At 36.4% G+C, this 25,210-nt stretch overlaps 1 pseudogene; it reads left to right on the forward strand.

Annotated features, from left to right (window-relative positions):
- Positions 1-1,354: 1,354 nt before the first annotated feature.
- LOC122325071 lies at positions 1,355-24,492 on the forward strand (annotated as a pseudogene).
- Positions 24,493-25,210: the final 718 nt, after the last annotated feature.

Raw genomic sequence — 25,210 nt, forward strand, 5'->3', positions numbered from 1 at the left:
GCGCACACGTATTGATGTATTTCTAACAAAACTGGAAAGAAAGCTGTAAATTTAATATAGTGAACCATCTCCCATCTTGATACAAGGCAAGAAAATACATACATACATACACAAGGCAAGGCAAGGCAAGGGGGCAAGGCAAGGCGTGGCAGTGGGCATGGAACGTCCACTGTCCACATCTTACATTTGCCGTTTGTGTGTGCAGTTATCTGTGCGTTGTTGTCGTCTCTGTGCACAGGAAGCCATGTGACACTAAAAGAAAATCAGTGTATGGGAATGCACATGAATAACGTATGTGGCAATAATTCTGATACTTGGATTTGTATGTAAAAGTATTGAAAAATGAAGAAGCGATATTGCATATTTGCTTAACTAGAATGTTGCGTCTTGAGTGTGCGTGCGCGCGCGCGCGTGTGTGTGTGAGGAGAGAGACTAAATACAGAATATAAAGAATGTTCGTTAATAGTTATTTTAAATGTTTATTTTTATAACCAAAGTAACTTCACTAATCATGTTTGAATAATAGTGATAATAATAATTTTATTATTATTATTATTATTTTAAAGGGTCATACTGATTAAAAGGGGGAAATGTGATAAAATAAGGAGTTTGCATCCAGACATAGAAAATAAATATGCTGTTCCATATTGATCAATAATTCCCTATGGACTATAACGCAACATTTCTTGCTTGTTCTGGCTAATTTACCCATACCAATCAGTGGTCTAATGTTATTATCATGATCTTATTAAACAGAAGGATGCTTGACCGCTGGAAGTACTGGCTCTGACCCAATTTAACGGCCGTTTTCCAGGAGGCTATAGCCGTCGGTGTCAGCCGTTTCAACGTCCCGCCTCCCTAAGAGCCATTTTTACACCTTCATTGATCCGTGATTGACAAGAGAAAGAAGAATGAAGACGGAATGAATGGTGCCTACTAGTCAACAAGCATCACCGGCCAGTTAGTCAGAGCGCATGCGCAGTGCTTACCATTCTGGATGCTGCTCAATATAGAAAAGCTAAACCTGCCTGTTCGCAAAGGTAGCGTTTCAAAGCAGAAGAAATGCCTCGAAATAGCGCATCCGACATGCAAGATGGAATGCGGTATTGCCAGCCAAATGACAAAATGTGCGGACGCCGACGCTTCTCCGCGCTCCGACGGTTTCATCTTCGGTCCAAAACGCCCTTAAGCAACTGGACATACGAGGATAGAGACATAAATAGTCACTGATAAAGGAAAACCGAGGCGAATCTGCAAATATGAACGGCACGCTGCTTAAAAGCGAAGGCTGGACTGTGCGTATGCTGGCGACGGTGCTGTTGTGGCTCCATCACGCTGTGTGGATGTAGCTGCTCAGCGGCCGAAGACCATCGCTTCAGCGTTGAGGTAAGACTGGTTTAACATCAGCATCAGCATCTTCAGCTGAGTCATGAACACAAAGCGTATACGCGAAGTCTGTTTTACCGAGACCGACGAGAGGGGTATATCGCAGTTCATAAATAAACCAGGACAGGCGCAGAATCATCATCGAATCACCTGGTAGATTGTGCTGTGAGATATATATATATATATATATATATATATATATATATATATATATATATATATATATATATATATACAGCTATTATAATGGACAGGAATGTAACCCCTCTTTCTGTTATTTCCGATATAGTAAACAGAAATGCTATAGTCCAACCTGGTTTAGCCTGTTTTCAGTAATTCTATGCACTGAAGAATAAAAATGCAATTTTGTACTTCACACAGTAAAATAAATAAAAAACATGAAAATAGACGACTGGAATGTGAAGAGAATGTGTATTTACTTTATATAAAGGAATGGAACAGAATATAACTTTGCATTCTATTACCAAAAAGTACCCAACATAATATATTTCTTGTCTGTCTTGTGTTTGTAATTTACAGAAAACAAAAGTATGGACTTTTATTCCGTCTACTTATTGCACCAAGTTATAAAATAGAATAAAGAAGACTGGGCTGCACTTGCTCACTGAATAGGAGATGCTTCTGCATGCCAAAGTAAAACAGAAACTATTCTATTCTGTAGCAGCAAAGTGAAATGCTATTCTATTCTGTGATTTGTCATCCTGAACAAATGAATTCCTATTCTGTAATACAAGCAAATTGAAATGTCGCTCTATTCCATATAGACAATTCTGTTATTCGATTGTGCTGAATTAAAATCGATAGCAATGCTGTTAGCATATTAGATTAGAATAGAATTATGTTCTTAACGCTGATATAATCTAATGCTGCTATTCTACAGAAAGTAAAAGAAATGTCATTCTATTCTGCCATTCTCAGTACTGAGTAGATGGACATGAATTCTATTTTCAGCCTATTTTCTAAATGTTAAGCTAAGTAGCATGTTCTATTCTATTCTATTCCGCATAATTCTACTCTCTTTCCTTGTACCGATTGCACAGAAACTCTAACTTAAACGTGCATTGTTACGCAACTTAACACAATCTCTTAACAGTGCAGACCTGAGGTAATGCACGCAGAGAGAGATCAGCAGCAATCAAGAGATATTGCTCCTTCCTCCAGTTCAAATCCATTCACTCAGGGCCCAACAATCACACGCCTCTGACTGGCCATGCGACGATCAATGGTGTGATAGGGGAAGCAAGACTCGATTTACTCAGTGCTACTCAAATCCGCAGACTCTTTGCGATAATGTGGAAGCACATAAAGATTATGTGTTGTTTAGCAACTCTCCCCAAACTCCTTTGGGCTGGAATGGGCGCAAATGTGATGTTTAGTGCTGCTGGCAGGGTTGGTTGACATTGAGAGAATTTGTCACCCGCCCCGGTTCGGTTTGGCTGGGAGGCGAGAGTTGTAGAGGGTGCCGTGCCAGTGGATCAGCTCGTGGTGGACATTGGCATTGTCATGGTAATATTGATGCTCTTTTAGAGCGGGCTGCAGTGATGAAACGCTGTCCTTTGCGAAATTACAATAAAGACCAGTGCGACAGAGCCACCCGAATGCTAAATTAGTGCTCTCGCTTTCTTGGTAACTAGAAGCTCTTTCTTCTTTTCAGCTCTCTGCCACCCATGTAGCTCCTGTGTGGGTTTTTTTTGTTTTGTTTTGTATTTTTGCTGGCAGGGCTGCAGTGGTTGGCAGCCGTTGTGAGTTGGAGTGCACAGGTCAGTGGTCTTTGGGAGTTGAAGAGAGCAGCGTGTGTGCCGAGATGAGTAATGACTGCTCGGAGGAGGACCTCTGATCCTGAACTAGGAATAGACTAGAAAAGCGTTAAAGGTTCAAAGGATTCAGCGGTGAAATCAAGATTGGGCCCCCAGGGCTTTAAATTACGCACGTCTTTTCCATATACAGGTGCAAATGTGCTTAGCTTAGTGCTAAGTCAGTAATGACATTTCATGTAGCTGTGGTCCTACATGTGATTAATAGGGTGTCAGGTGTTGTTGCTATGTGCTGTTGACCAATGAGCTACTGTAAACAGTCATCGTCTTATTAATGGTTCGGATAAGATAGTGTGGGTTTTGTGGATGACCAGGTGGACATCAAAGTACAGACCCTTCATCAATTTAAATGAAGTTTTAAATGCATTTGAGCTGTCATGATGCCATAAAAGGAGTAAAGTATTCATGAGAATTATGCTTCCTTGCTAAACATTCGTGACCCTTTTTTGGCCACAAAACCAGTCATAAGTGGCAGTTTATCAAAAATAATATCGATCTGAAAGCTAAATATATGAGCGGATAAATATATTCCCATAGATTTATGGTTTGTTTTGATAGGACAAAATATGGCCAACCATTTAAATACCGGAATCTAAGTGTGCAAAAAACTAACCCTAAATACAGAAAACATTGGTCTAATTGTGCAAATGAAGTTCTTAGCGATACACATTACTAATCTTTTTTCATTTTTTTCAAAAAAACATATACAAAATATCTTCATGAGAACCTGATCTTTACTTAATATCCTAGGGATTTTTGGCATTAAAGCAAAATATAATCTTGACCAATACAATGTATGTTTGGCTATTCCTACAAATATACCCCAGTATATTTGTAGAAATATAATAGTTAAATTGGTGGTGAGTGAATATGAATTCATACAGTCTCATTTTGCATATGATCGGCTTACTTGCCACTGAGAGTTAAGTTTAGGGGTGTGCCTTCATGTTCACTTTTTCTAAAAATCATGTTTTCATGCAAAAATTTTTATTTTACAAATTTATCAGCAATGCCAATATGTTAAATAATTTTCTCTTGGGAAAAAGTAAATAGGGCACAGTTGGTAAATGCTAAATACTATTTCAGTATAGCAACCACTTACATAATATATGTTCAAATTCATATGAAATTATAATAGTTCATATACATTCAGCACCAAATTGTGTTTTTATCTATAATATAATCACCTACTATTTGATTTTTGATTGCTAAATGACTAAATCATTAACCACACATACATATACATATATATATATATATATATATATATATATATATATATATATATATATACTGTATATACACACACACAGATCAAAATTATAAACACAACACGTTTGTTTTTGCTCCCATTGTTTATAGAGCTGAACTCAAAGGTCTAAGACCTTTTCTATATTACACAAAAGCCTATTTCTCTCAAATATTGTTCACAAATCTGTCTAAATCTGTGTTAGGAGCACTTCTCCTTTATATGAGAGATAATCCATCCACGTCCCACAGTTGTGGCATATCAAGATGCTGATTAGACAACATGATTATGTGTACAGGTGTGCTTTAAACTGGCCACAATAAAAAAATATGTTTTCAGCTTCCGGGAACTGTGTACAGGTCCTTGCAACATGGGGCCGTGCATTATAATGCTGCAACATGGGGATGGTTGAGGATGAATGGCACAACAATGGGAGCTTCAGGATCTCATCAAAAAGGATCTTATCCCTGTGCATTCAAAAAGCCATCAATAAAATGCACCTATGTTCATTGTCCATAGCATATGCCTGCCCATACCATAACCCCACACGCCACCACGGGCCACTCCATCAACAACGTTGACATCAGCAAACCGCTCACCCACATGATGCCATACATGCTGTCTGCCATCTGCCCTGTACAGTGAAAATAGAGATTCATCTGTGAAGAGAACACCTCTCCAAAGTGCCAGATGCCATCGAATGTGAGCATTTGCCCACTCACTTCGTTATGACGGCGAACTACAGTCAGGTTCGAAAATCCGATGAGCATGCAGATGAGCTTCCCTGAGATGGTTTCTGATAGTTGCTGCAGATGTTCTTTGGATATGCAAAGTGGAGGTCGGTTGTGAGGCTGATTGGATGTACTGCCAAATTCTCTAAAACACCTTTGGAGATGAAACTTTACGGTGGAGTAATGAGCATTCAATTCATGGGCAACAGCTCTGGTGGACATTCCTGCAGTCAGCATGCGCCAATTGCCAGCTCCCTCAAAACATACAACATGTGTCGATGTGTTGTGTGATAAAACGCTGCAGAGTTGTGGCCTTTTATTGTGGCCAGCCCACAGCACACCTGTGTGCGATAACACATGTCGTCTAATCAGCATCTTGATATGCCACACCTGTGAAGTGGATACATTATCTGGGCATAAAGTAAAAGTGCTCACTAACACAGATTTAGACAGATCTGTAAACAACATTTCAGAGAAATACAATTAGCAACCTCCAGCAGAAACAAATCTATTTACAGCCTGGTACAAATGTGGTTTTGGTTTATACAGCTAATTTTGTCTTTCATGACAACTGTGAGGGGGTTAAAATTTTTACATTATATTGAGCCTTGAAGTTCTTCATTGTTATTGGGCAGAATGGAAGAGTCAAAGCGAATCCATGTGCAAAGCTTTTAATATCAATCGTGGTCAAAAATACAGGCTGGGTCAGATAACAAGCAAACAGGTGTGGAATGGGCAAAACACAAGAATAGTCCTAGAGGCGAGTGTGGGTCTGCAAACGGCAAACAATATCTAGAGGCGAGACAAGAGGTGGTAGTCAGATGACGAGCAAGAGTCAATCAATCAATCAGTCATTTTTATTTATATAGCGCTTTTAACAACACAGGTTGTAGCAAAGCACTGAACAGTATAAAGTAGAAGAATACAGTGATAGGGATGTATAATGAAGAGATTGAACAATTTATTATTAAATGAGACGGTCTCTGTAATCAATTGATTACAAAGCAAGCCAGAGCGTAAGGATAAGAGTCCAAGCACAATGCAAAAAGTAAATCCAAAACAGAGAGAAACAAGGGTAGAGGCTAATAAGTAATACTCGGCAGCTAGATCAGTAACTGAATGGAGTTTAAATAGACAGGATAATGAGAAAACAAGGGGAGAATTAATTCATTACCATGAAACGAGTTGAGCAGAGGAAACATGGGAACACAGAAACAGTGGGGGAAATTAAATTCAAAATAAATGCGATTCCAACATGGCGACTTTTGGCTTCGCATATTATGAGCTTCAAAAATGCTCTTGAGAAACCTCATCATGGACACTACGTCCAAATGTTTTTTAAGTGTATTGATAGGCCATTTGTGTACATAGTCTTAGATCTTTGAGTTCAGCTAATGAAAACTATATATATATATATATATATATATATATATATATATATATATACACACATTTTGACATACAGTGGTTGAGTGGATTAAAGTAGGCATTGCAGTCCAAATTCAAAATATTGTAAAAAAAAATACTGCATTAAAAAAAAAAAAAAAAAACATCTAAGCAATGGCCTAGAGACACCTTGCATCAGTTTACAGCAAACCACATCAAGCTAAAAATCACTTAGCAACTACATATCAACATCTTGGCAACCATCCACAAGAACCAACACTGTAACTCTAAGCCTTGCACAGGCAAGCACCAAAAATCTGTTTGAATGAATGGAAGAGAATGGAAATAAACCAATTTTCACAGTATCTTTGAGTCACTTTTTGGCCTGAAGCCTGTTTCAACTCACAATGCACACCATACATGCGCTCATGTGCTTACAGCTGATTAAAAGCATAGAAAGTGGATAAAAGAGGTTGTTTGGCCCAGTATGAAGTTTCAGAAAGAAAAGGAAAGGAGGGAGAGACGGAGATGAACAAAAGAGATAAGTAGAGAGGAGGTTAGTATATTCCTGCCTGCTGGTTAGTTCCTGGCAGACTGTGTGTAGAGCAGCAGTACTTGAGGTTTTTACCTCTCTATCACAGGTTAGATCTTCCACTGACCCCTAGGAAGGTGATGGCGTTGCACTCAGGGGAAAATATGGCAGTTTATTTGCACGGAGAATTTGTTTGCCTGGAAACAGTACCTACATTTTAGGATGCAACTGCATTTCAGCATACTGACTCCTGTAATTGACTTCATTGATTGGCTTTTGCTGCAAGATGCAAATGAGAGAAGTGAGAGAGAAAGTGAGAATGAGCTACAGAGAAAGAACAAGTGAGAAAATTCTGCAGTGGAAAGCAGGTGAAGTTGCATTATGGCCAGTTTATGTTAATGCAAAGCATATGTAATATAGAGTAAAATTATAGTTATTTAAAGGAACTTATTGTTTTAAAAGGCTACAGTAAAAATATATCTTTCTGTAAGTCTATAGTTTTTATGAATTTTTATTTCAGTTTCAGGTTTAGTTATTTCAGTACATCAACACTTATTAAATCTTAGTATCTATTTAAAAAGTTTTGTTTGATGGTTTTATATAGTTATATAATAACTGACACAAATAACTAAACAGACACTATTAAACACACGCAGTTAAAACAGAACAATTTTACTGTACTTATAGGATATATAAAAGCACACATCTCTATCTATGATACTGCAGCCTCTCGTCAGATTTCACATTATGTGTTTATAATAGATTTTTCATCTTGGTGGATATACTCAAGGGTCTCCATAAGGAACACTGTTGTTCCAACGTCCTCCAGAAGGAAGTTTTTCATCATCATCCCGTCATGCCCTTTTTCTGTCTGTCTCTGCCATCTGGTATAAATGTGGCAGCAGCTTCTGGGTAATGATCATTTTCATGTTGTCATGGTAGGGTGAGATTGTGACAGGATGCAAACCACCACCTAATGACTAAGCACTTTGAACATCAAGAAAACCTGTCTTAGCCTGGTTAGCTACTGAAATCAAACCCCAGCGTTTTAAAGCACTTCTTGTGTGTGTGTTATGGAGATAGGTCTGGTCAGCTTTTAGCCCTTCGCATAAAAATCAAATCATCCTTTTGTTTTGCATCTCATCTTTCTGTGGGTAATATTCACTCTTGTCAGATTCTGCAAACAGTAATTAATAAAGCCTGTGTTATTGTAAATAGTATAGACACATTTTGGAGAGATCAGGTGGCTAGTTAGGATATTTGTATTTCAGGCAACAGTTTTTTTTCCCTCCTAGTGAAATATTTATGCTCTGTCAATTTGCAGTGCAGTGGGTGGTGCACTAAAAAAGTTAATAATAATGTATTTTTTTAACAATATACACCATGGTTTACACATGTGATTCAAAGACATCTGGTTTTGATACTTAGAAATTATGAGAAGTGTTATTAAGCATTAATAAATGTAAGTGTTTGTAAGCTTTTGTATTAAAAATTGTAAATAAACTTTATTTCAAGGTCAATTCTCGCTATTAACATGACTTTTTCATCAGTAAATTTGCTGCTTATTAATCATTACTAAGATAGCAGTTAGGGTTTGTGTATAAAACGTTCAACCAGAATTAATCATTTTTTTCATAATACATTTGGACAAGCATAAACATTTAGGAAGATACAGAATGAAATATTAAACAAAATATGGTTATATCTGGTGACGTTACAGTATGTTATGTTTAAGAAGTTATAGACTATCGTTCAAAAGTGGGGTCTGTAAGATCAGCATTGATTATAATGTTTCTTAAGCAGCCAATTTGAATGACTTCTGTGACACAAAGACTGGAATAATGGCTTCTTAACAAACTACATTTACAAACAATTATTTTCAATTATAATAATATGGCACAGTATTCTTATATTTTTGATCAAATAAATAATGCATCCGAGGCGAGCATTAAAAAACATTATTTATAAAGATTATTATAAAATTTGACTTTTGACAACTGTAATTTTGTGTATTGCTTTCTTTTCTCTCTCTTTTTTTTTGCTCTTGATTGGTTGGGTCAATAAATAATTACACTTGAGAAAAAAACAAATAAATCTCGGAGAGATCGTTTGCCTCATTTGGATCAAATTCTTTTGGTTGGGGATGCTGGAACAGTGTTGGACCACCAGAAAAGATGTGAAATTATACAATCATGTTTGCTAGATGCTCCATTTTTCACCTATTAAGCCTGTTTTTCATCGCATTGCTTTATTTATGCATAAACATGAGTGTGAGAGCGCCTGTGTGTTTACCCGCAGAGCAGATCTTGATTTTATTCGACACATATTAAGTATATTGACGTCACAGATTTTTTTTTTTTCTTTCATTGACATGTTTAATGCGCATCAGTTTGGCTGAGCTCTGTATTTATAGCTTCACAAGAGAGTGATTACAACACCCGGAGGATGACAAAGTTGCTTCTATCTATGACTCTTTATCACCATGGTTACACCCTGCCATACCAGGCCCCTGCGGCTCTATAGCACATCTGTGTTTTCTTCATATAAATTAGTAATCAGCCCTTGTGTTGGTTAGAGACGCAGGGTCTGATTAGTGCTAGAGAATCAATTTGGCTCTCAACCGATTTTGCTTTCTCGTAGAAGAAAAAATAGGCCTGCGTAGATATATAACCTAATGTCCTTTTTCGAGACGCACGTACAACACTGACATTGAAATAAATGTTTTTCTTATACGTATGCATGTATATTAATATATCGTACATGTACATATGCAGACGTTCGTATTGATTTATGTGGCGGCAGAGCACTAAAACGTTTAGTTTGCCTTTTGTTTATTGATTGTTTCAAAGTATGTTTTGACCTCAAATTGCATTATCTTAAAAGCTCTTTCCAGCATAATGTTATTTGGAATGAAATGATCTTAACATGCACCTTCAGAATACCACTCTTCTCAAATCACAGCTCTCATAGGACGCATTACAACAGGCCATTACAGTTCACTGCAACAACAACGAGAGTTCATAAAATGTTCTTTTGCTCACACTTAGCACTCTCTAGGTATGCCTTTTACTGAATTCAGGACTGTGTACTAACGTAGTACCCTTACTATTCCTGAAATGCGGTTGAAGTAGTATGCTAAATGATTACAGCCATTTAAATCGCGAGGCTAGCAAAACTAGCATCTCTGGAAGGTCAGCGTGATACATGTTAAAATTGATTAGAAAACTAGCAAGTTGCCATGGTGTTTTGGCATATCGAGTAGCATTTGTATAACCACAATTTTTCTAAAAACACCATGGTTAAACTGCTTAGTTGTGTGGTTAAATAAGCATGTAGTAAAACCGTTAATATTCATTAGGGATGTCCCGTCAAACTTCATCAGTTATTAAGCACCCTTGTGAAAAAGTACATAAAAATAGTACATATCACATAAATAGAATGCTTTAAAATAATATACATAAGTGTGAACTGAGTGCGAATGTTCTCTAATGCTAATTGCGTTTTTATGATTAAACAAAAATTTATTGAAGTGTAAATTTACATTAAATCAATTTAATGCGGTTTTGACCCACATAGGCAAAGAATCAAGTACATCTTCATAAATAATTTCAGTAACACTTTAGCTTATTAATATTATTAAGATAGTTGTTAGATTTAGGTATTATGTATGATTAAAAATGAAGAATACAGCATTAATGTGTGCTTAATTAACACTAATACGTGGCTAATATTCTAGCACTATGCATGATAATAGGTGTAAGCATAAAATAAAGTGTTACCTAAACAGAAATAAACTTTAATGTAGTTACTACTGAAACTATATTCCACGTATTTAAATGTATATTCTTAATAAATTATGATCATATCAGTTATTTGCATATACTGTACTGTTGGGACTGGTTCATGTTAATTTGATCCTATGATTCTATGGACATTGTTGTCTGACTTTTGTATGCCAAACAATTTTGAGGTATCATGTTAGGTTAGCATTCAGTGTCTCATCTCGAAAGAACAGAAACCATCTGAGAACCAGGATAAATTGAAATCCTGTACCCTCAAACTTGTAGGCTTCTTTTTAAACCTCGCAAGGGCATGTTTAGCTTCTTATGCTTTGTTTTGTTGTTCGGGCAGCAAAGCTGAGCTTTGGGGTTTAGCTGAGGATATGTGTTGAGGTTATGTTTGTTCTGTCTTTTGCAGGCGTGGTTACAGAGGTATGGATACATCCACAAGACGCAACCTAACATGGCTGTCCTGCGATCAGCCCAAACAATGCATTCTGCTATTGCTGCCATGCAGCACAAGTATGGACTAAACATCACTGGGAGTCTAGACAAGGAGACAATAGAGTAAGTACTCCTAAGCACACAGTAAAGTCACGCGTAAAGTGCGCATATTTAATACTGACTACAACATATTAGGCCCATTCTATTTAAAAAAATTGGCTTATCATCATGCCACATGAGAAAACATATCAATATGACTGTTTCTGATTTATGCAGGAATTTAAAATGATTTATATACATTTTTATGAGACCAGGTATATATATATATATATATATATATATATATATATATATATATATATATATATATATATATATATATATATATATATATATATTATGTAACTCAATAAACTAATGGTGATGAACAAGGACATCCAAATTAGCAGGTTTTCCAAAATTTCAATAAAACATAAGCTCTATCAAACAATATGACTGAATGCAGTATCTATTTTCCATGCTAATTATTTGAGTAGTAAATAATGCATGTAAAAATGGGATACAAATGACACAGTTTCCTAGAAACAAGTCATTAATTAAATAATTTCATGTTTGATTCAGATTAATCACCTTTTTCTTTGTGAATGTTTCATCTCTGATCTCCGATGTTTAACTTAGACACTATAAGCCAATTTCCAATCTAAAATGTTTTGAGAACGTTTTCTACTGCTCGTGTAAGTTATTTGAAAAGGCCTGCACTGTGTTATGAAGCATGAGCGCTCTCTGCTTGACCTTGCAGTCCATTTTATTCTGCCTTTAAACAGTTCTTTTTATTCCGTTTGTGTCTTCGTGTTATGGTTTATTGATGACGAGTTAAGACGAGGCGCTGATTTTCACATTCAGTGATGTAAAGAAATATATTATCCTTTATCTGAACATCTCGTGTTAGCGAGTTTCTAAAGCTAATTAACGTAAGCTGTAATGATGGAATTACGTAACTCGCAGTAAAATAGAACTTTTTATGACACTAGGGATCCTGATGACTATAATTTGGTGCTGAATGTCAGTGATATATGTTTCGTGCGTATTCTTTTACGAACTGTAGTCCAGCGACTTCAAGTGGTTCAGAATATATAACAATAGAGTAAACAAAAGATTCATTTGAAAAGTGTTCTGATGAATGAACACAGAAGCGGTTATTTTAAATCCATTCAAACACTTTTATAGTTATGCCTTAAAGCAACAGTGTTAGCTAACCTAGTTTTTAATGTGTTGAAGGTCAGAAATCACTTCACGCTGCTCTTTTTTTTTTTTTTTAAGCTGGATGAAGAAACCCAGATGTGGGGTACCGGACCTGCTTGGTGGCATATCTGGGTCCCGCAGGAAGAAGCGCTATGCACTAACTGGACAGAAGTGGCAACGCACACACATCACATACAGGTTAGAGAGACACATGATTCCTCTGTCAGTGTTAACGATTTAACAATTTGGTCTATAAATACAGCAAAGCCAGAACTGTGAAATGAAATGCTTGAAATGTATAATGGAGCTTTAAATAAGTTGTCTTAAAGGTACAGTTGTGTTAAAGGCATAGTATACTAATTATTTACATTTTGGTTTATCATAGCGATATTTTGGAAAATAAGCGTACTAATCAAAATTTCGTTAAAATTATTATTCAGTAAACACAGTGTTATTTAAACGTGTATGTTTGCAGAATAGTTCACTCAAGAATCACTCAACTCTTTCTCCAATCAGCATGATATTACAAGATATTACTAACCAAATATTCTAGCTAGGGTAAATTTAATTTAAAAAAGCACAATCACATTTTTGTCAGTGTCAGTGTCTGGATTCAGAACATAGATGGAGTACATCATTTCCATCATTCCTTTTTAACATTTCATTTGGCAGTTTTGATTTGTATGCTAGATGTTGATCGCTTTATTTTACATGTAGCTTGCTTCTGCTTCTTCTTTGAATCCAGTGCTCTTTCGGAAAATGTATGCTATACTTCCTACCAAAAAATACGTCACGCCACCCTTTTTGTTGCACTGACATTGACACGTGTATGCAAATGTGGCAGAAAAGGAAACACAAGCTCATGTGAAGAACTTTCATGTTTTCCTGCTTTTCGAAAGATATGTGTTTTACATTTTGGATGATCCTCGTCATATCACGACTGCTGCAGTATCCAAAGACATTTTTCATGTTTAAAGTAGTCGATAACGCTTACTCTTTGCTTTGGTTGATATCACTTCCTGTTTACATATCATCTCACATCTTGTATAAATACTGTCTCTATCTGGTGTTTAACTCTTAAGATGAATTGCACTGAATCTTCAGAAACCAAACCCTGATAAGTTGAAACTGTCGGACGTGGCTCAAATTGTCCTGTCACCGCCGTCCTATATGCTGCACTGCAACGAAGACACAGCCAAGCATATAATAACCTCCAGCATTCACTCTTTAACCTTCAAGAAACATATTTGAATTCCCTGAAGATTACCTTCTAAAGGGCTTGGAGGAAATAGAGTGTTCTCTCACCTCAATTTAGACTTTCCCGGTTACAGCGGGGCGATAACGGAAATGATTTATTCAAATCCTGCTTTTTTTTAATTGATGGGCCACCTATGCAAATGGAATGTAAATGAAGACAGGCTTGGCAGTGAGTGACTGGCCTCTATAGAGAAAAGTCAGCTGAGATTTTCTGGGCCTCTCAGTCTGTTAGAGGCAGATAAAGACTTCAATGTGGGAAATTCAGCAGAGATGCCAGTCTAAGGGCAGTTGGTGCAGCTCACTATGGAAGTGAAAATGCTCCCTCTTTTCTGTGATATTAACACATACTATTTTACTATGACATTTGATAGTGGGGGATTTCGATCGTGGCGAAGGTTTTGATGTTAATATCCGATTAAATTTGGAAAACACTAACTCAAAAGACACCATTTATAGCACATATGAAAAAATTTTCAAAGAAGAAAGAATAGCTGAAGATACTACAGACACAGATACTGCAATATTACATTTTACACAACATTATGCTAATGGAGAGCAGTCAGTAAGACAAATGAATTAAAGGGAAATGCTTCATAAAAATATATTATTTTAGCAAATACAAATATCAGTAGATGTTTTTGTAATAGATAAGGCAATCAGCTTTGGAGTTTTTTTGTGAATACAATAATCTTTACATACTCAAAAGTAAGTGAAATAAGTACAAACTCATAACAGACTTAGTACAAAGCGACTTAAATGTGTCTATTATTCAAGCAAATATCTATAAGGTTGCAGAGTTATCTCTGCACTAAAATAAGTTACATATTCTGAAACGATATTCTGACGATCAGAAACAAATACAGTTATGGATCAGTGATCGTCTATTTGTGATTTCAGCATTTTTGACTTTCAATTTGACTTAAAATGTTTCAGCTTGAACAGCTTGATTTTTATAGTGCATACATTTTTTAAAATATCTCTCGGATTCATGATGTTTCAACAACAGAAATGCAACAAAAAAAAGACTTCTTCTTTAATGGAAACCACCTTAAAATAAGACCACCACAAAGACGTGCCGGGTAGTTATTGTCTTTATTGTCTGTTATGGGGTTCGTAAGCTCCGAAGTACGAAGCTTTAAAGCACTTAGTCTGCAATGCAAACCACAAGCAAGCCTGAATCAAACCATTTTGGACTTTGCCACGACTTAGTGTTTATGTTTACTAGTAAACACATCGTTTTTTTTTCCTCTTTGTTTTGTTTTTAGCATTAAAAACGTCACTCCTAAAGTGGGAGCACGAGAAACGCACGAGGCCATTCGCCGGGCGTTCGACGTATGGCAGCAGCGCCACACCGCCGCTTTGAGGCCGTGCCCTACAGCGCTCTGGAGAGCGGAAAACGTGACGTCGACATCACCATCATCTTCGCCTCTGGTTTCCATGGTGACAGCTCTCCTTTTGATGGAGAAGGAGGCTTCCTGGCACACGCTTATTTCCCAGGGCCGGGCATAGGGGGCGACACGCACTTTGACTCGGATGAACCCTGGACTCTGGGCAACCCAAACCATGATGGTGAGAGAACGGCAGGTTAGGCCACATTTTCAATTTCAACAATTAATAAACAAACAAAGTCGCTGTTTCAGCAGGAATGCGAACAAACAAGTGATAGAGCAGCTAAATCATTAATGACATTTGGAGGCTTTTAGAAGCCCAGCTGAAAAACAAATTACGTTTTATAGCTTAAGCTGAAGGCAGTTCTGCAAATCAAGACTCACTTGTAAAGTCATTAGTACTATAATTTACTTGCTGAAATTAGTGTTTTAACAAACCGTGCTTTGTAAATATTGGTAGGAGAGTTCGCTGAACTGCTGTGACACCTAAGTATTTAAGTGCAAACTCAACAATGTATTTTAACCAGGTTATGCAGCCACCGAACGTGATGGAGCCATTAGCGCTACCGTATATATTAACACTTTACAGTTAAATTTTGTGTGTTAATATTAGTTGATGCATTAGGTATCATGAGGTAAATTTTAGAATGGTATATATGTGTAAATAATGGGAAATAAGTGTATAAATAAAATTCATTTATGAAACTTGCAGTATTTTAGCATTAACATTATTGGCACTTCACGGCACAAGCTGATTGGCCTCTGCAGCCAAGGAGGTTACAGCATTGGTTAAACGCTGATTCAGATGTTCATTGTAAGCTGATCCTATAGAGGGTTCCTCTGAATCCCCCACCTCCCCCAGCTCCACCTGTCTGGTTCTGATCAACAGGACTTACGCATGCCTGTTATAGTCAGCCAAGGCCAAATACGTTAACCTTTTTCATATTCTAAGCATTCAAAAAAGCTATTAAGATTGAAATATCCTTAAATGTTAGATTTGGTAACATCTGTTTTAACAAGAAAGTGTTCTTTGCACACATTTTCATCCATTGCACTACAGACATGTCACACTTCTAGCATTTAAAGAACCCATTCTAAATTGTGTTGGTAAAATTGCATACTCCCAATAAAGTCCGATTTCAGTAATCTTCCCCATCCTTAACTTAACGATTACTGAAATGCCAACTCTATCTCACAACCAAATTGTATGTATTTTTACGAGGTGGTTAATTTGTACAAATTCGATTTGTCTAAACCCAAGTGATGGGTATGTTTAGGGTGCGGGGTTAGTTGGAGGTTATTCATACAAATTCAAGCTCGTAAAATACATACAAATTAGCAAAAATTTAGGTTATGCGATTTCGTATGAATTAGCCACCTTGTAAAATATGTAAAAATGGCTGTGAGATCGCGCTGGAAATCCATCTGCCGTGGTATTTAAGTGCATACTCAACACCATTTAAAGTTAACATTAGCTAAGTATCATGAACAATACTTTACAGATGATCAGGTTCGACACCAATGCAGATAATCAACACTGTCGTTGGTCGCATCTGAATATTCTTGCCTGAATATGTTTTTGTGTGCACATGTTGATGTTTGTGTGCATGTCAGGTGTCAGCTTCGTTTGATATGTAGTATTTGCGTTATGGTTGCACCCATTAAATGAGAGGTAATCAGATCCGTCTCTTCACTGCGAGCTGCACTTAGAGGCACTCAGCTTTAATTACCTGGGCCGACTGGATGCAGAGAGCTTTTAAGATGCTCATCTCCTTTCACAAAATGTCTCGGCCGAGACAGTAATGAATGGCTGCGACTACATTCTCTACTGGCATTTTTACTGCCGCCTGCACTCAGGACCCTCAGCTTTTGTTTTGCTGCCGTCTCTGATGTTACACGTGCATGGCATAATACCCTCCCGTGGTTTCAAGCTTCATTACAGTCACCACAGTCTATATGGACCACACACTGTGTGGTTTTCTTTCTTTACATTAAGCCTGATTGCCATCAACATGTTATGAACTAAACAGCAATTAGGGGATTATTTTTAACAGGTAATTTTGAAGTGAATGGCTCCCATCCCACTGTTAGCCGATCGGATTGTACAAAGCTCTAAAAATGTACCATACGAGGACCATAACAATAGTTACACTTTATTTTAAGGTGTCCTTGATACAGTGTAATTATACATTTAGATACTGAGTAATTTTATATAACTATTTGGTTACGGTTCGGATTAGGGTTTGGCTTAATTAACAACCATTTAAGTACTTATTACAGAAATAATATTGTTTTGTCTTTGAAATGTGGTTAGGTATACTTCTGAATGTACTAATAAGTATTTATGGTAAACTAAAAAATACTTTAAAGTGACATCTTAAAGCGTATATGTCATGCATTTAAATATATTTGTAATTACACATTTGTAGCAATTAAGTTGAAACTGAGTACATTTAAAATACATTCACTTTGAATGTTACATCAAATAAATACACTACACTAAATTAATTTAGTGTTAGTATGTTAGTCAACACATCGATATAAGCACAAAAGATGATTAAAAAGTGATTAAAAATACTTTTTACGCTTTTAGTTTGACGTTATAAAACGCACTCACGAAATCATGTCAGTACATTTAAATAGCCTTTTATTTAATTAATATTACATCATCTGCAGTACAGCTTTTGAAAAATTTACCGTAATGTTTGAATTAAACTCCAGGTGCGCATTTAACGCAATGCCTTGGATAGCTTACGTAACATTTTCATTCATCATTAGGTCAGCATGGAAGATATTTCCAGTTATATTGTTGTATAATACAAAGCAGCGTGGGATCTGTTTTGCATTCTGTTTCCAAAGCTACTGTTTCTGTCATGCCCACACACTGTACACATGAACATTACAACATTAAGATGGTTCTCAGATCAGGCACTTGAGTGGTGAGTCATAATCCCAGATGCTTCTCAAGATAAGAGTACAAGCACAGCGAAAAACAAAGCTATTCTTGTGTTTGTATTTTCACTTGTATTTTATATTTTCGCTGTTGTTTCTACACTCCTTAGGTAATGACCTGTTCCTTGTGGCGGTCCATGAGCTTGGTCATGCTTTGGGACTGGAGCATTCTAATGACCCTACAGCTATAATGGCTCCGTTCTATCAGTATATGGACACTGAAAGCTTCAAACTGCCTCATGACGATCTACAGGGCATCCAGAAAATATATGGTGCGTTTAAACAATAAGCCTTATTGTTGTCAATTTTGCTCAAATCCTTAACTGTAACTTTTGCTCAAAATCCTTAGCCATATCATATTAACCAGGTTATTATAGAAACAATGGCTTATTGGACTTATCTGGTCAATGAGCAACTGCATTTCAACCAGAACTACCTTGAAACGCCAAACCCTGCCACTACAGAACACTAAAAATGGTGGTATTATTATTTTTAAATGTACTTGTTTTTATATGGAACAAAACTTTTAAAGATTTCATATATAAGAAATAATTTACAAAAGATTTTAATAATGGGTAATGGTGATCTGTTTTTATTCAAATATGCAATAAAAATGCTATTTTTATTTTTTTATTTTATTTATTTTTTAAAGAAATTTTTGAATTTTTTGTAGTTTGGCATAACCTCTTATTATTTTACTTTGAGAAATAATTAAAGTAATTGCTAAAACATTAATTTGGTGCAATCAACCTAAATGACTGACTGACTGACTAAATGATTGATTGATTGAATGAATGAATGAATGAATTAATGAATTAATGAATTAATGCAGACCCTCATTACTGTCAAGATTAGAAATCTTCTTAAAATATTATACATGTTTATCTTTAAGAAAAAAAAGATACTAGATTTTTATGGTCATTTATTAATATTAAGAATTAATATTTAAATAAGAATATAAATTAAGAATATAAATTAAGAATTTATAATAATTGTGAATTAAGAAATATATATATATATATATATATATATATATATATATATATATATATATACATATATATATATATATATATATATATATATGTTCAATTTGTTCAGTGAAAAATACTTTTAATCTTGTTAATTAATTAACTTACACGTATACTAATACATTATTAAAATCTTAAGTTGTTATATCTGTTAAGTTACATCTGTTATTTAACATGAACTGAAAAACAATAAATCAACAAACCGCTCAAATTTACTGAAGAACTGAGGAAATATGGTGTTACTTTTATCTCATGACATTTTTAGTCAGTATATTACTTGAAAATGGAATAGAAGTTTTATACCACACAAAATACAAAGTGTGCATTCATTTATTTGAACTCAGGCTCATGAGATTTCAAAAATATCTTTAAAAGATTTGACACTCTTTTTGATTTGAATTCTGTATTCATTCCTGCAGGTCCTCCAGACAAAAATCCTCAGCCTACAAGATTGCTGACGACCGCTACGCCTCCTCGCCTGCACCTACCGACTGACCCTCGAAAGCATGACCGACAGGGTCGCCCTCATCGCCCTCCGCAGAAGTCAAAACCAGCCCACCCCAACTCCAAACCCAACATCTGTGACGGAGGGTTCAACACTTTGGCAATCCTACGACAGGAGCTGTTCGTCTTCAAGGTATGAATAATGAACATCTTCACTGAGAAAATGATATATTTACATAAATTGTGTGTTTCCTAACACCAGTACGCTCTTATTAGGATCAGTGGTTCTGGAGGGTGCGAGATAATTCTGTGGTGCCTGGATACCCGATGCAAATTAGCTACTTCTGGAGAGGTTTGCCTCCCAAGATCGATGCCGTCTCACGAAAAAACAGAGGGGAAATTTGTCTTCTTCAAAGGTAAGATGTTTTCCTTGCAAGCTAAATATAGACGTGAATATGTGAAGGAAAGAGCTCAGATTTTAGGGTCTGCTAAGGACATTTTCACACCTGGTTTGTTAGGAGTTAGTTTCAGAACCTAGCACGAATTCTCCTTGGTTTGGTTCATTTAGACATATATGAATACAGCAATCGCCCTCAGATCCACACCAAAACGACAAACTGAAGACAAACTTTGACTAATTTGGATGTCTCAAGAAGGCATTCTGACCCATTGGATCAATGAAACAATTTGTATTATCATTCATAATGGGAAATTTGCTAATAGCAGCTTATCTATTGTGCTTATTTGATTCATAATGGCTACATTGGCAATAAACCTGCGGAGCTAACTTCTTGATCGACGATGCTATGAGGAATATAACCATTTTACTCACATGTGATTAGCAAAAAAAACATTTTGCCTTGTAAAGTGAACCAAACCAAAAAAATTTAAATCTACAGGTCTGAAAACATCTTCGGTTTTATATTGTTACGATCAGTATTAAATAATGATACTATTAGAAGAAGAAGATGCATTTTTTTAAAACACTGAAGACAATCTTTTTCTTTTCTCTGCTTTTCTGAAGGCAACCGGTTCTGGGTGTTTAAGGATACAACTCTACAGCCCACATATCCTCAGGACATTTCTCTTTTTGGCAGTGGAATGCCCACACAGAGCATTGAAACAGCTGTTTGGTGGGAAGACGTGGCCAAAACCTACTTCTTCAAAGGGGACAGGTCAGTTTTATAGCTCCTAGCTACAGTGTACAATAGGACCCAGTGGATACCGCCTTCACTTGACTGTTCCATAATGTCTGAGATCATTTTTTTCTGTCTCTGTCTACTATTGCAGATACTGGAGGTACAATGAGGATATGAGAACCATGGACCCTGGATATCCAAAACCCATTACTGTGTGGAAAGGCATTCCAGACTCTCCACAGGGAGCTTTTGTGGACAAAGAAAATGGTGAGACATGAAATGATCCGAGCTGACTATGCAGTGCCTTGCAAAAGATCCCAGACCAATTCGTTCATATTATGAATCTAGTTTTGAAATGTGAGTTTCACAGTACTGGAAATCACATTTAATTATTCTTATAATTGCATTTGTATTGGTGTCATGGCCTGGTGGCTTGCACATTTGCTCAGACACAATGAGTTTTTATGTAGGTAATGTAAGTTTGAATATGCTTGCATTTTATGTAGACTTTTTATGTAGAAATATATGTAAAATATAGTCTATTAAAGTAAAATGGTAAAAGACCCAAAATTGTTCAATTTTAAATTATTGCAAAGTCAAGATTGTAAAATATATATGTTTTTATATATCTACTTCACTTATAGAGTAAAATATTTTTTGTTTTATAACTATACAAGGACAAAATTGATTGAGTTACCATGTAAAGGTCATGGTAAGTGCTGGGGTGCATACAAGTCGCTCCACTCTGCTGATTATAAACTTCCACTGCCATTAATATCAGCACAAAAAATGTGCATCAGCATTTGAATGCAAGCTTCCCTTCACAAATGCAATGCCAAGCATTGCATTTAATGGTGTAAAGCACACCACCAATGCACCCTGGAGCAGTAGAAACCTGCTCTGTGTAGTGGTGAATCACACTTCTCTGTTCGATAGTCTGATGAGCAAGTCTGAGACTGGGATTGTTTTTCAGGGGTTGGGAAAGGCCTCTTACCTTTAGTGAATGGAATTTTTAATGCTTCATCCAAGACATTTTAAACAATTCTATGCATAAGGCAAGGTACATAAAAATATGGCTGAATAAGTTTAATGTGGAAGAACCTGACTGGCCCACACAGAACCCTGACCTCAACCCTTTGGGATGAATTGGAATGGAGATTATGTCTTCTTGTCCAACATTGGTGTTCTACTGGATAAACTGGCAAAAAGATCTCACAGAAACATTCCAGACTCTTGTGGAAGGCATTTCCAGAGGAGTGGAGTCTCATAAAGCTGCAACGAGAGAACTCACTTTATATTAAAATCTATGCATTTAAAATGCGATGTCACTAGATGTCCATTGTCAGTTATCCTATTAGTTTTATGCACGTAAGTGTACAGAATATCACCACATATAAGTATTTTGTTGAGCCACTAGACTGTAGAAATGCTCTACAACTCTCCATCTTAAAATATCTCCAGAAGTTCAGTTTAAGTAATTGGTTCACTTGGGGTCACTGTGTTGACTGGTAGAAGAAAAGATTCACTGAGCTATGATCTCTGTGCAAGTAGTGAGTCCTCAAATGTGTCTTATGAATCTGGTATTATCTGAGCTCCTTCAGTGTGATAATTGGCTTCTCTCACAAATCTGAGTTTTTGAGGGACAAGCAGTTCTGGGCAGAATTTGGGCTTATAACATCTATTTCTTCGTAATTGAAGCCACAGTGCCAGATGGGACCTTCAAACACAATTCAAACTTATGTTTTATTTTTATTTGAAACGGCACAGGTACAGGCAATTATACAGGCAATGGTGTGATTGTTATTGTACCTTGGAGTTAAGAATTTCCAGTTTGCATAGTTCAATTTGAGCTGTCTTCCTTTTCTCCAAAGGGTTCACGTACTTCTACAAGGGAAAGGAATATTGGAAGTTCAACAACCAGAGACTCAGAGTGGAGCCTGGCTACCCAAGGTCCATCCTGCGTGATTTTATGGGCTGCGATGGCTTACCCGCCGACCCCGACTGGGACTGGAGCCCTCCACAGGAAGAAGAACCGCCACAATATGACAATGATGACGTTGACATCGTACTCAAGCTGGAGAGCAGCGGTGGAGCAGAGAAAGCGGTGGCCATCGCCATCCCGTGCGTCCTGGCCCTGTGCATGATGGTGCTGCTTTACACCGTGTTCCGCTTCAAAAGGAAGGATACGCAGCGCCACATACTGTACTGCAAGAGATCCATGCAGGAGTGGGTCTGAGAATTAAAGCTCTCGCTCCTTCTGCTAAAACTATTTTCCTCTTCAAAATCCCTTCAAAGGTCAAAAAGTGGCTCATCTTGAGGTGCTGACTTTATGTCGGTGACTTTATGAAGGACGACATAATGAACAGCATGCCGACTTCCTGTTCCCATTGTCAGTCTCCGTAGATGGCAATGTGTCGTTTTTGTATGGTTTTGGAACTCTGTGTGGCCAATCTTGGCGGCCATTTTGGTTCCTAGAGTCCAATGTGGGAGTAAACTGTTACTCTACAAACCGTAATTATAAACTTTTCAATTGATTTTAGAATTATTTATCATCAGACTGCTGATCTAGATACTCCATGAAGGTTGAACTCACCTGTGTCACTCCGAAATACTTGCTTGTGTTGAAAAAACTGATACCCAAACCAAATATGCCCTTAGTGTCCAAAGAGGATTGCTTCATTCACATGGGATATTCTGAGATGACTGGCTTATCGATCATTATTTGAGTTCTATTTGGCTGCATTCATCTGCAGAGTACATGGGATCTATCTGCTTGGAAATCAGAAGGACCTTGACATATAACATCGGGGCTACATGCAATATTTCGTCGAATGCCTTAATCACATATTGAGTTTATTTTTCTGTGTGTTAGTGTACATGTGCCTGTGTGAATGTGACCCCTTTCCTTAAATTCCTTTGCTTATCACTGTTCTTTTGATGCACTACTGACTGACAGAGACTTGCAGTAAGATCTGAAGTGCCGCTGACTGTTTAAATGTTTAATTAAAAACGAGTGTATGTCCACGTTCTGTGCTGCTGCGACTCCAAAGTGTCCCGCAGCACAAAACCTTAGCTTTTTGGTCACGTGCTTCCAATCAATTCGTAGGGAATTTATTAAACGCAGAAATGCCGTTTAGCAGAAATACCTAACGGACCTTTTTTGAGAATCAGATTACGAACCTTAAAAAAATAACGTGAAAATGTTAGTTATATATCAAAACACTCATGTTAGCACAGTTTTCAATGCAATGTCTAGGCAATATTTGAGGTTCCTTGACAAAATACTTGTGCTTGCAAGGCAGCAAGTGAATTGTGGTAAAGATCTCGTGCATCTGTTGAGCGTGTTCTAGAACCAACAAATATTATAAGATAGACTTTTAGGTGTAAAGCCAGTATTGACATGAAAACTGCATTGCCTTGTTTTATTCAGTGCTGTGCGTGAACACATTTGTTCAACACGTGCACACTAGTAAGTTTCATCTTTGTTCAGTGTCTCTGCTACTTTACTTCACAATTCACTAGAGAAACATTTTTAATGTCCGATGATTTTAAACATTGTGTTGTGCTCGCAGGTCAAATTGACCTTAATTGCCTTCAATAAAATTCCCTAAACATCATTATTAAAAACAAGAAGGAATCAGGTGTAAACAGAAAAAATTAAATATAATACATTTATATATATATATATATATATATATATATATATATATATATATATATATATATATATATATAATTGAAATGAATGAATTAATATCAAACACTAGGATTTAAAAAAAAACATTTAACTGTTTACTTAACTGTTACCGTCCCACTGGTAGAAGTTTACTTCTATATTACTACAATATTATCGTAATTTAATTATATATCTATATAGTGCCGGAAAGGTTTAAGACTTCTAATTAGACATTTGATCACTGTTTTTGTTAGAAATTATGCAGGAAAAGTATTAGAGTAATGCAAGAGCGCACATCAAAACATACAACATCATAATAGGCGTTCTGATCTTTGTCACAAAAATTATGTTTCATTTTATTTTTAATACAATAAAAGGTATACATTCAGCTTAACACTAATGCGTCCATATTTAATTTGACACAAATCAAAAAGTAAAAACACGGTTAAAAGCAGTTAAAAACATGGAAAATATGTGTCCAAATTTCCCAGTGTAAATTGTACAAACTATTGCAGTTCTAGCTTTCATAGCAAGTAAAAAAAATTTTTTAAGAAAGTATGCCTTGTATCTAAACTGAGGTATAAAATATAAAATAGATGCTAAAAGCAGACCGATCAGGATACATACCAATGCAGAAAGTTGACAAATACATATAAAAACAAAGACAAAGATTCTATTATCCTTTAGCAAAGAAACAAGTGATTATAACGAACAATTAAAATCAAAATCGGCCTAGTAA

Source organism: Puntigrus tetrazona, chromosome 2, assembly GCF_018831695.1.
Source record: "Puntigrus tetrazona isolate hp1 chromosome 2, ASM1883169v1, whole genome shotgun sequence".
Taxonomy (NCBI): domain Eukaryota; kingdom Metazoa; phylum Chordata; class Actinopteri; order Cypriniformes; family Cyprinidae; genus Puntigrus; species Puntigrus tetrazona.